The sequence below is a fragment of the Rhamphochromis longiceps genome, linkage group LG7 (genome assembly GCF_057381845.1).
Source record: "Rhamphochromis longiceps isolate RC_006_pf linkage group LG7, R_longiceps_female_GT1.1, whole genome shotgun sequence".
In the NCBI taxonomy this organism is placed as follows: Eukaryota; Metazoa; Chordata; class Actinopteri; order Cichliformes; family Cichlidae; genus Rhamphochromis; species Rhamphochromis longiceps.
The window spans coordinates 32,013,472-32,029,928 of record NC_140563.1 but is presented as its reverse complement, the minus strand read 5'-3'; positions in this window follow the sequence as shown (position 1 = coordinate 32,029,928).

The following is a 16,457-nucleotide window of genomic DNA, read 5'->3' as shown; positions in this document are numbered from 1 at the left end:
CATGCCAAATATCCTTGGGCAAGATACTAACCCCATGTTTGCCTACTGGTGGTGGTCAGAGGGCCCGGTGGCGCCTTTGTCCGGCAGCCTCGCCTCTGTCAGTGCGCCCCAGGGCGGCTGTGGCTACAATGTAGCTTGCTATCGCCAGTGGGTGAATGACTGAATGTAGTGTGAAGCGCTTTGGGGTCCTATGGACTAGGAAAGCGCTATACAAATGCAGGCCATTTACCATTTACTTTGCATGCACACATTGCAAAACAGATAAATTTGACTAATAATCAAAATAATCAAATAAATAATATGTTTTGGAGTTTTCTTTTGACACAGTAATTCTCCCATTTTACCTTTTTGCTGTTCTTCCGTGGTCCAACACCACCAAAGGAAAACCTTCATCCATTTCAACATAAAACACCCACCTGCTGTTTCTGTATATGCTCTAAATGATGGTCTGATGTCTTCAGGTGAGAACGTACACTTTAAACACGAAGCTTCTTTTTTGTGCTTGCTTATGAATGGTTGTAACCTCTGAATGAAAGCGTAGCAGTTGTTCTTCTTCCTGTGTTTGGTGCATTTTGGTGCATTGCCACTGCCTGCTGGTCTGGAAGAGGGATGGCATAATTTTCAATGTTACACAAGTTCAGGTTGTGAAATTATAGGACCCACGTTGAGCTCTTTTATCTCCAAAGGTGGCATTAAGAAAAAACAAACAAACAAACAAACAAACAAACAAACAAACAAACAAACAAAATACATCAGTAGTCTATGGCCATTAACAGAAAGCATAAAAAATACATATATAATTCACAGTGAGATATGCACAAATCTCATCTTGGCATGTCCAGTGTTTAATTTTTTAGGGCACTTACACAGAGAGTTGTTCTACTTTCCACAGCCCGACACACTGTAGCCTTCCATCTGAAATCAGAAACACACAGGATGCTGTGTAAAACGTACAGGCAAACAGAATGGAACAATTTACAAATAAGTTAAAGCCTAATTTATTTATTTTTTTCTGCCTGTCCCATTTGGTTCTTTAGCCATCAGAATTGTTGTCTGAAGACCAACAAGGATACCCAATGGATTTACTTTGCCAAATGGATCATCGTGGCATTGCCGTATTGGTCCATTTGGTCGATCTTTGTTTTTATTATTTATTATATTTTATTTTCAGATGTTACAGACGGGACAGACATGAGTGAGGGATAGGAAAGGGAGAAAGAAAGAGGAAGGAAAGGAAAAACAGAAGGGGAGAGGGACAGTGAGAAAGGGGGGGAGAAAAAAAATAAAAATCTCCTGGATCACCTGTTGAGAGAAGAATAGAAAACAAGCAAAAAAGACAAAACAAAAAAGAAAAAACAAAGCAACATACTAAACACAACACCATCGCATTAATCTAGCTAAGTGTAAACAGCAGTAAATACTAAATATTCAATGTTGTTGTGCAGCACGCAGGACAGATGTGCTTCGAAGTAGCAGCCAAGAAAGGTGTAATTTGGGTCTACGAGCAGTGAACACCCGTGTGCATACCTGTGTGGATCAGCGCGCTTGTATTCCAAAGGTTTCTCCATGTAACGATCTGCTAGGGAGTGTGGGGGGGCCACAGCCCCGTCCTCCAGGGTGTGAAGCAGGTATGGAGGAGATCAAAACTCCAGACATCCAGAGGCCCCCAGAACACAAGAGACCAAGGAAGACTAACAGAGGAGCAGCCGCGCCACTGTTCCAGTAAGAGCTGAGGAGAGTCCCAGATGAGGGTTCACTCAGCAGCCGCGGAGCAGAAGCCAGGGGGAGTTGCAGTGATGTGCCCGTGAGCTCCGCCGGCCGCCAGCTGTGCCTGAGTGACCGAGCCCCAGGCCGAGAGGCCGGGGGCACCCCACCTCCGAAGGGGCCCGAGCGAGCCCCAGGCTCCAGGCCCCGATAAGCGGCCGCCAAGGAGTGAGCCGGTGTGTACCCGGACGCCCACCCCCAGACACAAAGAACCACCAACGCACCGACACCTGAGGGAGTCCGCCACTGGCAGGGGAAGCGGTGGTGGGTGGAGATAGGCCTCCAAACCTTGGAGGGCCTGAGGTGTCCCCAGAGAGGTGGCGTCTGATACCCAACCTGACATATAGACACAGACATACAGGCACACACAGACACAAACATCCATTCCCACCCTCATGCTCTCATATGCACTCACTCCACACTCAACCAACGTGGAGACAGACATAAAGAGACGCTGTACACACAATCACACTCCCCAAGCGTACTCTACAAACCGGGTCTAGGTACCCTTGCCCCTGGAGGGGGAAACTGCACCCAGACCCAGGTGGTGTTACCCTTTTCCCTGCGGTGGGGAGAGGCAGACCACCCCGACTCCGTAGCAGCAGGGAGGCCCCACACTCCAGACCGCAGTTGGACGGCCAACTCCTCCTAGCCCTCCCGCTCCAGCAGGTCACAGAGAATGGGGGTGGGAGAAGACTCCAAACCTCCCTCCACCCGCTCATTGTAGTGTTGATGCATGTGTGTTCTAAGGTGCAATTAAAACCCAGGAGGGCATGGAGCTACTTGCCAGAGAGCAGCAGGTAAGTGCATAGTCCCTCCTGATAGCCCTCAATGTCTAAGTGTATTTAAAATTGAGAATTGAATTAGTTAAAGCCTAATTAATTAAAGTGTCCAAAACCTTTTTGAACCCCACATATCTACATGTATCTCTAAACACACCTAATAATTCACTTTAGGTTTATGGAAATTTAATTTTTACAACAATCTAAAACCCTGTGCTAACATAAGAGCGCATAACATCGTCCATAAATCCTGCTGGTGAATATAATCACATTTCCAAACATCGTTTCATAGTAAGCAGCATGTCATTAAATTCCTCCTCTAACACCGCATTACTGGAGGCTTCAAAATTGGCTTTCTTTAAAGGGTTAAACTGTAACAGTTCTGCTCATTGTTTAAACTCAGTTCTGATGTCCAGAAGCGACTGTATCGACCCTCCACTCCGAGCCCTTCCTGTCTGCTCCCTGCCACTTTGGCCGCCTGCTCAATCTCTGTTCAGAGATGGTACCCTGCAGGGCTCACTGTGTGTGTGTGTGTGTGTGTGTGTGTGTGTGTGTGTGTGTGTGTGTGTGTGTGTGTGTGTGTGTGTGTGTGTGTGTGTGTGTGTGTGTGTGTGTGTGTGTAAAATAACTCAGACTAACTTCAGGCCTGGACTGAGGCGATTTGCAAAAGTTCATATCTCAGCACGAGACCCAGACACACACACACACACACACACACACACACACACACACACACACACACGCACTTGAAAGAACAAACTTCTCTTTCATAGTTAGGCTTTTAGTTTTGTCTCTCTATTTTAAAATTGGACTAATGTAAGGAAGAATGTGGCGACTCATCAGGTAAAAAAAGAGGACATGCTGACAGTCAGGACCTCAACCTCCTGCTGAGCATTGAAGCACAGAAAAACAGAAACTCAGTGTCTGTGCACACTTAATATCCTTTAGCCTCCAGCAATGCGCAGCCAGATTCCCACTGTCAAAGTCCAGACCACCCCAGATTGATCACTTAACACCCCTGCTGGCAAACATCTATATACATATTGCCTATATTCAGCTATATACGTCTATATACTGTTACTACATTCATTTGTTTTGCTGTAATCATAATCCCTATTGTAGCTGGCTTTAGGGTGGCCATAATGTGGATATTTGAGTGAAGATCAGGACTAAATATAGAGTAAAGAAAGCTGTAATGTATTGTGTTAACATTTCATATAGAAATATGTTGAATTACTGCCATCACTAGTGTTGAGCAACGGCATGATTTTCAGACAGAACATTTTAAAATGATCCCTCTTCTTTCCATTTGCTGCAACTTGAATTTTGTCCCTGTCAGGTTGTGTCTCAATAATTATATTTAAAAATCAAAGATAAAATCTGGTAGGATTCCAGCGTCATCTTTAAGGAAACTCAAAGTTGTCTAAGTGGACAACACAGATCAAAATGAGTGCCCTAATTGTTTTTGTCACGATGAATCATCGTATAGGAGATTCACTGATGATGACTTTCTTTCACTAATTGTGTCAAAATATTCCAGAATCAAACGTGAGGCCATCTGTCTGACAGCTAAAGCTTGGAGTGCTGTGGCAGTACTGCAAGAGAGCTGTACAAACACTTTCACACTGAAGCCACGTTATGAAGAAGAGTGGGACAGAATTCATCTACAATGATGTGACAGACTGATGTTGCTGTTGTTCCAGGAGCTACTGGAGCTACAATCATGTGAACAATTCTTCACAACAGTGCTAACTACCACAGCACTGTACCAAAGAATAGCCCTACCAATATTAGAGACTGAATCCCAGTGATCATACAGTGGTGACAGTGGGAAGAGAAACTGAAATTTTAAAAGGAAGAGACCTCTGGCATAGCCAGGCTGAGGGAGGGTCTACCATTTGTAACAATAATTTAAGGGGTAAGAGAAAAGAGAAGACAAAAAAGTGGCACCTTATTGCATGTGAAATATTCAGATACTAACCCAAGCTGCTCCCCAATGCATCCACAAGAGTATGAATGTGTTTGTGAATGTTACATAGAAGGCATAGAAAAAAGTGTTTGTATTAAGGGTGTGAACGGGTTTGTGAGACAAGTTGTATCAAGCACTTAAAGTGTTCAGGTAGAAAAGAGTTATATACAAACCAGTCCATTTACATTTACATTGTATTAGATAATTAGCGTTAGCTGGCTGTCTAATGACGGATGGGTTCATATTATATCCAGTAGTTATTGGCAGTGTTGGTCAAGTTACTTGAAAAAAGTAATCAGTAACTACTTACTGATTACTTCTCCAAAAAAGTAATCCCGTTACTTTACTGATTACTTATTTTCAAAAGTAATTAGTTACTTTTTAAAAACACGATTTACAACCTGAAGAGGTGATAAAGCGATAGATCTTTCATCCCAATTCTACTTTTTCTACAAAATCCATCAAACCAAATAATAATCAAATGGAAAAGTCCCCTTTTAAAACTTGCTTTATTAGTTTTAATCTTTTAACTTTGTGTATCAAGCAAAAATTTAATTATATGCACCATTCTCTGACTGGAAGAAATTTGCTTAACATTTAAACCTATTTTCTGCACATTCCAGCACATAAAATAAAATATTCTTTGTGTTTACACTCACTCTTTTAAATAGATGCAAGTAAAACACAGCAGAAAATAAATAAAGTCAAAGACTCAGCGGTCCTGTTGCTCTATTTTCACCTGTAAAGCAGGAGTAGGGTAGGCGGAGGTTTACCCTGCTGCAGGTGTGCCGCGGTCAGTTGAAGAATCCGCGACTTTCTCTGTGAGTTTCCCATTACGTCGTAGCGCACTCGGTGCTTGCTCGGAAGTTTAGGGGTTTTTTTCGCTGTAAAAAGAAGTTTTCTTCCCACGCACGATGGACGCTAATGTTTTTGTCACTTTTTATGGAATCAAACTCAAAATAAGGTCAGTACTTCCACACTTTAAACGCTGCACGCTCATACTCTCTCCCACACTCGATATATTATCCATTGTTGATCTGCACACAGGTGCTGCCACGAACGTCGCACTTGCTTACGTCACTGTCATGAGACATTCTCGCAAAAAAATCACGGTTTTAGTAACGCAGTAACGCAGCGTTCCTACGGGAAAGTAACGGTAATCTAATTACCGTTTTTGCAATAGTAATCCCTTACTTTACTCGTTACTTGAAAAAAGTAATCGGATTACAGTAACGCGTTACAAGTAACGCATTACTGCCCATCTCTGGTTATTGGTCACCTTTTTAGATCCAGTGCAGCGCACTTTTTATTAGAACATATTGTTAGCACATTAACAGTAACAGGTAACCTGTGGAAATGTTGTGAAAGGATCCATTTCATGTAAATATTACAATATATTTTTAAAAAATTGTCTCCTTCTCCAAAAAAACTTTAAGTTTAAAAGTCCTCACAAAAGTAGGAATATACCAGCACACACCGTCTTATACATGTTATCAGTTCCACCTCCGTGCACCACTAACATTCAAAAACAACCATCCACACTAGTCTCTGACGCACACACAAACACACACACACACTGGTGCTGTGAAGGAAGCTCTATGCTGCGTGTTCCTTCTTTGCTGCAGCTCGTTAGTAGCGGCTCATCCTGTTGGTTGCCTGGTGATAGTGACTCATGTAAACACAGTCACTCTGTATATGCGAGAAATTAATTGATTTCTGTTTTGATATACAAACTCATCCTGAAATGAGTTTTTTGACAGGGTCATCTTGTCATCTTCTTTATCTCTTCCACTCTAAGTCTCTTTCTTCTTCCACTCATGTTATCCATTTTCATTCTGTTGTCTTTTGCCATCAATTATTTTTAATAGAGACAGACTTTGTGCCGTCACTTCCCTTGATATTACAAATACAAACAAGTTAAATCTGGTGTTTCTCCGTTCTTGACTTTTTCTCTCTCTCTTTCCTCTTCTGACTTAACTTCCCCCTATCTCTGACTTATGCTCTCACTGTATCCATCTGATACAGGAATCTCCCCAATAAATAAAAATGTTCTTCATGGGCTTGAAATACAAAGAGGTGGTACCTTTTTTTTAATTAAAGAAAATTATGAACAGACACAATTAGAACCCAATAATCAAAATCAAGTTTGTGAAGTTAAGTGTGCTTAAAAAAAAGAAGCAGAAACTACAGCAGGTGAAATAATGGAACATATATCAAGAATGAGGAAAACACAACTGAGGGTTAAAATGTCATCACCTTTTGAGGCACCAACATGCCAAACCATCCCACGTACTCAGAGAATACAAAGTCATGGTCATACTGACAAAACAATGATAACTGACCACCAACAAACACAGAGAAACTATCAAAAACCAGGTAATCTTTAATCTACAAATCAGCAGTTCTACTAACAACCACAACCAACTGCTAACAACTACAAACCTGAGATCTACCAAGATCAGAGAACAAACAAACCCAACCACTGAGCAACCATGTAGGAACAACCAGCCTTAATCAACTTAAACAACCATTCGGTAATTATCTAAGAAACCAAAACCTTCAACAACCTCCAACAAGAGCCAAGAATGACAGGTAACACCAAACAGCAAAAACTAAGACTACCTGAGATGGACATGAAACATCAAATTTTACCTTCTACTTAGCTCCTTTAAAATGATTACAGGGTACAGACAAACCTAAGCCCACAATGGAGCAGACTATTAAGTATTGAGAGCAGATGGTACAAACCATTTTAAGACATAATTAGACCGCTACTAATAAAGACTCTTGCAGTGCTTAATAAATTCCTATGCACAACACATCATTTTCTGCCACCAACCAAAATTTGTTTAGGTTTTTGTCTTGTTTTTATAAAACTGAATATTAAAGTTGTGGCGGCCCACTAGAGGGCTCCACTCACACCCAAGTTGAGAGGAGGGGTTTTGTCAAGTTGTGTGGCACGATGTGTTCAGTTGATGTGTTGTGATGAATAAAGTCAGAGTGAAAAGTTAGAGCTCCTTTGTCGTCTGTACAGTACCTCCACATTGGTGACCCTGACATTTTTGTTCCGAGGTCGTTGGACTCTTCTTGGTTTGTTTTTGTCAGGCACGATGCCCATCAGCCTCCCTTGCTTCGGCTTTATGATAGCCAGTATAGAGTTCTTAAACCGGGCCACAAGCATTTTCTTTTTGACTGCGGACTGCTGCATACAAGAAATATATTTCAGCGTTTGCTTTTATCAATATGCACACACAATAACAGCTTCTCTCGTTCAGTTGTTGCTTTTGCTCATATCTCTGCTCTGGGTGCTGACGGACATCTGCGGACCTGCTTTCAGCGTGTCACTCCTGCTCTCAACATCTCCGCACCCTGTGCGCTCAACTCTTTCTGCCACAAAAAGTCAAATGTGCCACAAAACCAACCAATCACAGACTTGGATGCAAAAATTCTGATTGGCTTTTTTGGTCTCCAATCAGCTTGCTAGCTACTGCAAAGAGCTCTGAATCAGGAGACCCCCACAGCGGCCCAGCTCCCCTGTGAACTGCACCAAGGCTGGAGGAGCGGGGTCACGAAGTGAGTCTGCTGAATGAGTGGAGTGGGCAGGGGTGCCGGAGCACTAAGCAGAACCAGTGGGAGTAGTTTAGCAAGGGCCATCAGTGTGTCGTTCACACCGCCCGCCCATTGTTCGGATTCCTGAAACTGTCATGTAAGCCTGGAAAGGGATTCTTGATATCTTTGAAGTAACAAGTCAGGAGACATGTCTGTGTGTTCTGCTGGGTCCATAAGTATGGCGGGAGTACGGGTGGGCCTCAGGAGCAGAACACACAGACACGTTTGGTTATGGCGCAGTGGTTTTATATACAGTGACAAAAGGGGGGGGGGCATGGTGACTGGCGGAGTGCTCATACAGTCTACGGAAAAAGAGAACAGAGATTATGAGGAGCTGGAGGTTTGAAGTGGGTTGAGCACAGGTTGGCTGCAGGTAGAGGAGGAAACTCTGATTCCAGATGAAGACGTTCTTCCAAGGAAACGGGGTTGACGGAAGCGAGGCAGTCTGGTGGGAGGAATACAGGCGAGGAAGGATCTTCAAACACTCGATAGATCGAAAGTACAAACATTCAGAACATTTACCATGTTACCACGTGGATGAGACAATACTCCCACACCAGACATCTGCTGCACAGCTCCTTAAAAGCCCCAGCTGATGACACCCAACATTTTGCAGGTGTGCTGGGGATCCTGCAGACCACAGCCCTGCCCACATGCTCTGAAAAAGGGAACATGACAACCTACCCACAGCACATACCCTCCCGGCTCCTAATAACCTCAGAGGAAACCTAAATGCATTTTCATATATTTATATCAATTATTTAAATGATTACTTAACTCCTATCTACTGTCATCTTTTTTTCTTGTGTATATGTTTAGATTAACTTGAAAAGTAGAATGAACATTTTCCCTGATCTTTTTTAATATGATATAATTAGCAGAGGAAAACAAAACCTTCATTAGAGTTAAAATGTGTCTGTTGTTGCTGCTTTTGAGATATGAAGTAGTCAGAGTTGCCTTGTGCAGAGATGTTTGTGCAACAACCGTGTTTTCATACCTGCTGATCACATCTAGCTCTCACAGTGTCAGTCAAAAGTTTGGAGACACTTATTCAAGTTTTTCTTGAGTTCATATCATTGTGTACAACAAAACTGAAGATATCAAAACACTGTCAGGACTACTACAGTCAAAAGAAGCCTGCTGTTTCTATCTGTAGCAATCCATATTTGGTGGTATGGCTCTGTTCCACATGCAGACGTGGAAGTAGGAGGAGCATGAGCAAAACTTCCAGTACGGAAGATACCATGCATCAGTGAAAACAGAACAGGACTATGATTAAGCCAGATAGAGCATGAAACTTGGACCTGGAATGGAAGTGGCTTGCAAAGTGGTTTGCAGATGCGTAGCAAACATGGACAGGGTAAAGGAGCTAAATTTGTCACAATTTGTTGTATAAGCTGCTTGTGGATCTCTTACTGAGGTTCATGAGGCCATCACCTGGAATAGTATTTGATTTTCCTGCTGTTGATGTGATGATGCTGATGATGTGCTTTAGTAGTGTTGGTATACTGCAAATAACCCTGTCTATATAGTTTAGTCAGAACCAAGAAGATGCCTGCATGAAGTTGACCGTTTTAATTGTTTTTTGTATTTAAATAAATGGAAAACTGTAAAAGTAAAGAACATATATAGGCATGTCTGAACTTTAGACTACTATAGTGTGTTTATTAATCGTCAGTTTCTAACAGAGCTCATCTTTGTATCTGCTTCCTCAGTCGCCCGCTGACATGCCACATAGGGGCAGATTTAATAAGAAGCTAACTGGTAAAGTTGGTCCCCCTCTGTGTTCTCGCTTGTCATTTAACAAAAACAGCAGCAGTAATAATAATAACTCCTGAGCTGTGTTGCTCTGACAGTTAGGGCTCCCAGATGGATGCTAAAGAGCATCGAGCGCGATGGATCGTGTCTGTAAATATGAAGTCAGAGCAGCTGAACACACAGAACACAATCAATTCCCACCAGACACATTTTGACTAATTCATTAATCCGTTTGGACCGACTCTGAGTCCATTTGAGTCTGCACATTACTCCCAGCTGTCATAGGGCAAGAGGCAGGGTACACCCTGAACATGTCCCCAGTCTGTCACAAGCCAAGCACACAGAGACAGACAACCATTCACACTCACATTTACACCTATGGACAATTAGCGTAGCTAATGTATGTCTTTGGACTGTGTGAGGGAGCCGCACAGACATGGGGAGAACTTGCAAACTCCACACAGAAAAGTCACAGACTGGATTCAAACCCAGGACCTTCTTGCCGTGAGTTGACAGTGCTAATCATCACCTTAAATTCATTCATTTTTTATCCAATTACATTTTTTTCAGCTACTCAGGCAGAAATAAAAGTAGCCACCAAAACACCTAGATGTCCTAATGGCAGTTTTTGTTCCCAGTTTGCCAAAACACTGCTCCATCGTATCTTGAATGCCTCATAGTATATCATATTATCCCAACAGAGCTCTTCGCTCTCAGACTGCAGGCTTACTTGTGGTTCTGAGAGATTCTAAGAGTAGAAGTGGAGGTTCAGCTATCAGGTTTGGGTGACGAAGAATAAGTTTACAGTTAGAGCTGGATCAGGATACCTGGCGATGGGCTCAAGCTCTGCTGGAGGGTTTAGTGACTTCTCCATCATTTTGCTCCTTTCAGTCTTAATGCATTTACATGGCATTAATGAATGTCATTAACTTTAGTCTTCTTTCACCTGCAGTTTGTATCTTTATGTTCTATTTTCCCTCTTTCCCTAAAGTTCATTTTGAAGTTCTTGATCATTTTGCTGGATAGCCACTATTTTGGCAAACCTTAGGGTTGCCAGATATGGGCAGTTGGTTAACTTATCCCCAAACTTATCTCACCCCTGTAACATCTCCTTACTTCAGCTGACATTTGCGACAGTCTGTCTCCTCTGAAACTGAGCTGAAACACGCCGCAGCTGAAGCTAATCCAATTTCATCCACAGTCACTTTCATTTCCATTTTCAGTGGATACTAACATTCCCCAACTGCATGCGTGGGCGACTCTCACAGCGAGAGAGTGACCGTGCAAAAAAACTGTCAAATCCACTTCACTGCTCTACTGAAGGAATTCATCTTTAATTAAATTTAAAAGTGATCCTCATCAGCTTTGCTTTTATTGCTCGGCAGCTTATGTCTTTTCAATGCAAAGCACACTTTTCTCTTGTTTTCTTTTTTTTGTCATCAACAATTTTTATTTATTTCATTTTAAACTTCAATAACAGAACTTAAGGATAACTACATAAATAAATAGTTTTAAAAACAAACAAACAAACAACAACAACAACAACAACAACAACAACAACAACAAAACAAAACAAAGAACAACAACAACAACAACAACAACAACAACAAAAAACAAAAACAAAAACCAAAACAAAGGAAAGTTATCCTATTCTTTCTTCGCACACCAATCCCCACACCACCACTCTGTCATTACTCCTCTGTTCTTCAAGTTACAGAAAGCCAGCTTGTAAAGGGGGACCAAATACAGTCATATTGATGCAATTTGTCTAATAAACCATAAGTCACTTTTTCGTAAGACGCCAACATAGCCATTGTCTTTAGCCACTCTTCATAGGGAGGGGGGTTCTTTTTCCGCCAATGTCTTAGCAGGACCCGTTTGGTCGTAGTAAGAGCCAGAATCTTTTCTCTTGTTTTCAAATAAATTACAAAGAAGTTTCCATTTTAGAAAGCTGTTAAAGAGAAACCAAAATAATAAAAAAAACAGAGCGGTCAGGAAGATTTGTGGCATCCACAGCAATGTGTTTGTTCTTCTTTAGTCAAAACAAGAGAAGGATGAGACTTCTGTGAGAGAGAGACAACAATCGGAGTCTCAAAAAGAAGACTTTCAGCATTGAATCACATCATTTTGCCTCACATAACAAACAGGGAGGTTCCTTTTTCAGTCTCTGTTGCTTTCTTCACAGGGAGGACATCGATGGGATTGTGTTCTTGTAAAGACATGAACTGTGGCAAACAAAGTAAACTCATAAGCAGAAGTTTTAGCTTTGGAGCTTTTTTGAAGACAAAATAGTAAAAATGCCAAGAATAAACTTGACAGTGAAGTTGACCTTATGAGTAACATTTCAGCTTTGTTATCAGAGGTCTTCCTGGATTTTCTCTTTATGCTCCTTTTTACGTTTCCATGTGTCTTAAATATAATGCTCCAAAAAAATCAGGTCTTGATGAATAAAATATTTAAGATGAAAATCTATGATATACAATGTGTAAGTTGTTGAGAACAAAATGATATCAGCGGAAATCATCAACTCTTTGAGGGCTGAATTTAAAAAGACACCAGAAATTAAATGTCATAACTATTCAAGTGGTCCATTTTTGAGCCATATATTAAGGAAAAAGCTGAAGTGCATATATGAACCTCTTAAGCAGACTGAATCGAATCTAGCATCAGGACCAGCTCGTCACATTGCAACTTTATTTTTTTCACAGTGTTTTTTATACCTTCCTAAGGTTTCAGGTATGAAAAAATAAATAATACCTACCTCTAACTGATCTTTTATCTTCTCCCTTCTCTGCTTTTCTCTGTTTTTTAGTTCAGTCAAGCCTCATTTCAGTTTGTGTTTGACAGAGAAAGTGAGAGGTTAAAGACACAGTCAGCTCAGCCGTCTCAATAAACTACCTCCATCTGTTCTGTAGCATCCCATTGGATTGCAAATAATCCCTGCAATGTTTCGTTTAATGGAAAACTTCTGTTTTCTCCATGACTCACCTGATTCTGCTCGCTCCGCCAGCACATAAGCAACAAACTTTACCATTCTGTCCTTCTTTTTGCTTCACTGTTTTACTGACGGCTGATGTTCTTGGGACTAATTATCTATTGAAACTGCTAGGTAAAGATGTCAGTCCAGATGTTTCATACCTAGCAAAGGAAAAAAGAAAACTGTTATGTAATTTCTCTTTCATGCCACTGAATAGAGAGTTTGTTAGAACTTCTATTTATTTGTTATTGTTTGAATATACTCTGACTTTTCTACTGTAACGGTTTAAAAGACAAGCAAGCCACAAAAGAGGACACAAGTAGGTAAAAGCTTAAATCCCCTTAAATGCCTTTTATTACTAAGCAAGAACCATTCACAGGAGGTCAGTGAAATCAAACAGGACACAGACAAGAACTGGATTGTCAGTGACAGGTGGTGAACAAAAGAGGGAAACTTAAAAATGACCTAAAGTAAAATCCAGGCAAGCCTGTGATTTTAAGTTAAGATAAAATAAGGAGTGAGTGAACAGAAAGCCAAACCATGACTCATATCCCATTCATCGCTTTTGCATTTGTGCATTTGCGTGGAGTTTCTGCTCCATTAAGTGCTATTCTAAGCCAACTAGCCATTAACAGCAACATGAACGTGTGAACAACATCCTGAAAGAGCAAGCAAGATTACTAGATTGACAGAGGTGCAGTAGTTTATAGCACTGTTGCCTCACAGGTCTACAACCACTACAAAAACATAAATCTTAGATTAACTGGTGGTTTTAAATTATCAGGTGTAAATGTGACAGAATGCCAACTTGATCAACTTGTACTCCACTTTCTGCCCCATTTAAGGATGTACAGGGTCCGACTTCCTCTCCAATTTGAACTGGATAGGCATTTAAGAAAATGGATGAAAGGATCCTGTAGATACTTTGTGTTCATGTTTGAAGAGTCTTTTTTGAAGGGTTATTTTTCATTTTTCTTTGTTGTAGTATAGTATAATAACAAACAGAAAAAGAAAATAATGACGCTGATTTTAAGTGGAGCATTTTGGGAAATGGTTTGTTATTGCCATTGCATATGCCTGAATGCATTTGAAAGAGAATAGACACATTTTTTTTCAGCAAGTGATGGATGATTTTAATACATCCATTTGATAGCAATATAAATCACAGCAGATGCTGATTGGAAGTTCTTGTTTCAGGGGAGAAAGGCAAGAGGGTTCCAAAGCTTGCTGGTGTATTTCTGCAGTACCACTTTAATAACAGGCCTTTCAGCAGCGGCAACATGATTTCACACAGCGTTGAACTCTTCAGTGAGTGGGAGGTTGTAGGCATTGGAACCGGCCTGTATATAAAAGATGAATGTGACTTCTGGGTATGAAAAATAAAGCCAAAGCAGTAGTGAATCAAAACTGCATTCTTTCTGGTGACCAGCAGGTGGCCAGGTCTGCTTTCTTGTTGAAAAAGTAACTTGATTCATGAGCTCATTGAGTTCATGCTCTCAGTCACCACTTTCAACACCACACTGAGCCTGGCTGAACCAGGCTCAGTGTGAGTGTTCTTCCTGTTTAAATGGAGTTTTTCCTTCTCACTTGCATGCTCATAGAGGGCCATTTGAATTTTGGAGTTCCACTCTATTGTTGTAGGGTCTTTTGCAAGGCAAAAAAAGTACGAGATGACTGTTGTTGTGATTTGGTGCCATATAAATGAAACTGAATTGAACTGAAGTAAGTCAAGATGTGTCTGACAAAAGTTTTCATATCCACTAGGGAGTTGGTGTTCATTGGCACAATGGAATATGATATGTCTTTGGATACACATTTTAAACAGTTGTGGGTTATTTTTATTGTTTATTTTCATGTAATATGTTGTAATAAAGATACCTGTAGCAATAACACTTTATCATACTTTGGATTTGGCATATGGAAGCAAACAGAGCGTTCACCTGAAATGTAGGTGTTTTCTAAACTTACTCCCAGCTGAGACATGATGTTCTTTAGCTTGCTTACACTGTCTGAGTTTAATGGAGCACATTTTAAAAATGTGTTAATTTTTAAGTATTACAGGAGTGTGGATGCAGGTAAACTCTTAAAAAACTCAACAATCGCATGTTTGTATTCAAAGCTGCATCCCCTGCATTGGAAAACAGTTGGATCGTATCTCTAACTCAGCAGTTACTCCTTCGAAGTCACTGAAAGCTCCGACAGGAGCTTTGAAGTGTGGACAATTAGTCGATATTTAAACCTGTCCAAATCTCCACAGTAAGCTGAAGAATAAAATATCTATAGTTTCACAAGGCTAAATAGCACATGTCATCCTAGAGCATCACATTTAGAACAGGTTAAATAACATCTGTGTCACTGATTGATTTTTAGACAATGGTTTATTCTCTCTGATTTTGAGTTTTAGTTTTGCAGAAGTAAATATATAATATTTGTTGGAATTTTTCCAAACTGCTTTTGGCGACTAGTCTTCTTTTCAAACTGCCACAATATATTGTTCATAGAGCCTGTCGTTGATTACTTTGACCCTAAAGTTGATCAGCTGTTCATGACTGAATTTGAGGATTCTTTTTTCAATTCAATTAGCCTACTGGCTCTATGGTTAAAACAAACATAACAAATGAAGATGAAAGTCTAAGAAAACAAAACTACTACTACTATACCATCAGTAATCCCATCCGTTTGTCTTAGACAAGCATCAACCTCCAGGACCTGATAATACAGCCAATGCAGAACAGCTGCATTTCCTCTTATGACCACTTGAGGCTGCTCCAAAACTGAGTGAGTCTCCATTTACTCCCATGTTAAAACTTTACGCAAGTGTTTATGTTGGTGCCCTTTGAAACATTTCTGTGGGATTATCTGAATTTAAATATCTTAATATTATCTAAATACTATGACTGGCTGGCTTTCTCTTCTGAGATATATCTGCTCCATTTTGACAAGCGAAAATCTTGCTTATATTTGGAACTTAGAATTCAATGGGTGACGTTTCTGGCCTTAGATTTTGAAATCCTTTGCCCCCAGTTGTGGCAATCATGTTAATATCACATCAATGAGGATGTTTATGTGTGTGGCTGGGACAACAAAATTTTGACATGGGAGTTATTATTTAGCGTTAACATTTTTATACTACAATAAGAAGTGATTTATTACAAAAATAATGACAAAGGTACCCTAATGTTAATGATGATGATTTTCTTACCAAGTGTTTTTCTTTTCCTGGCAAAACTCATTTTAATTTGAGGCATTGTTGGTTTCCACTTATGCAGCCTCATTAAAACTTAACTGCGTGGTTGTGTTGCCATCTCCCTCCTGTTGCAAAACTAAAGAACAAATTAAAAACACAGGTTTAGGAAACAAGATCTGTAACTTATTCAATTACAGAAAAATCATGTAAATTTGAACAAGTGACATTTGGTGACAATAACTCAAACTGGATATGTTCTGACTTCTTCGACTTTTCTCTTTGTCATTTTCTGTTATTTCACTAGACTAGGTTAGACTTTTATTTTGAAAGATTGTTTTACCAACAAAATCAATTAAAAAAAAAAGGTGTTTCATAAAGATTTCTAAAAGTCACGTGTCCCATATGTAAGCT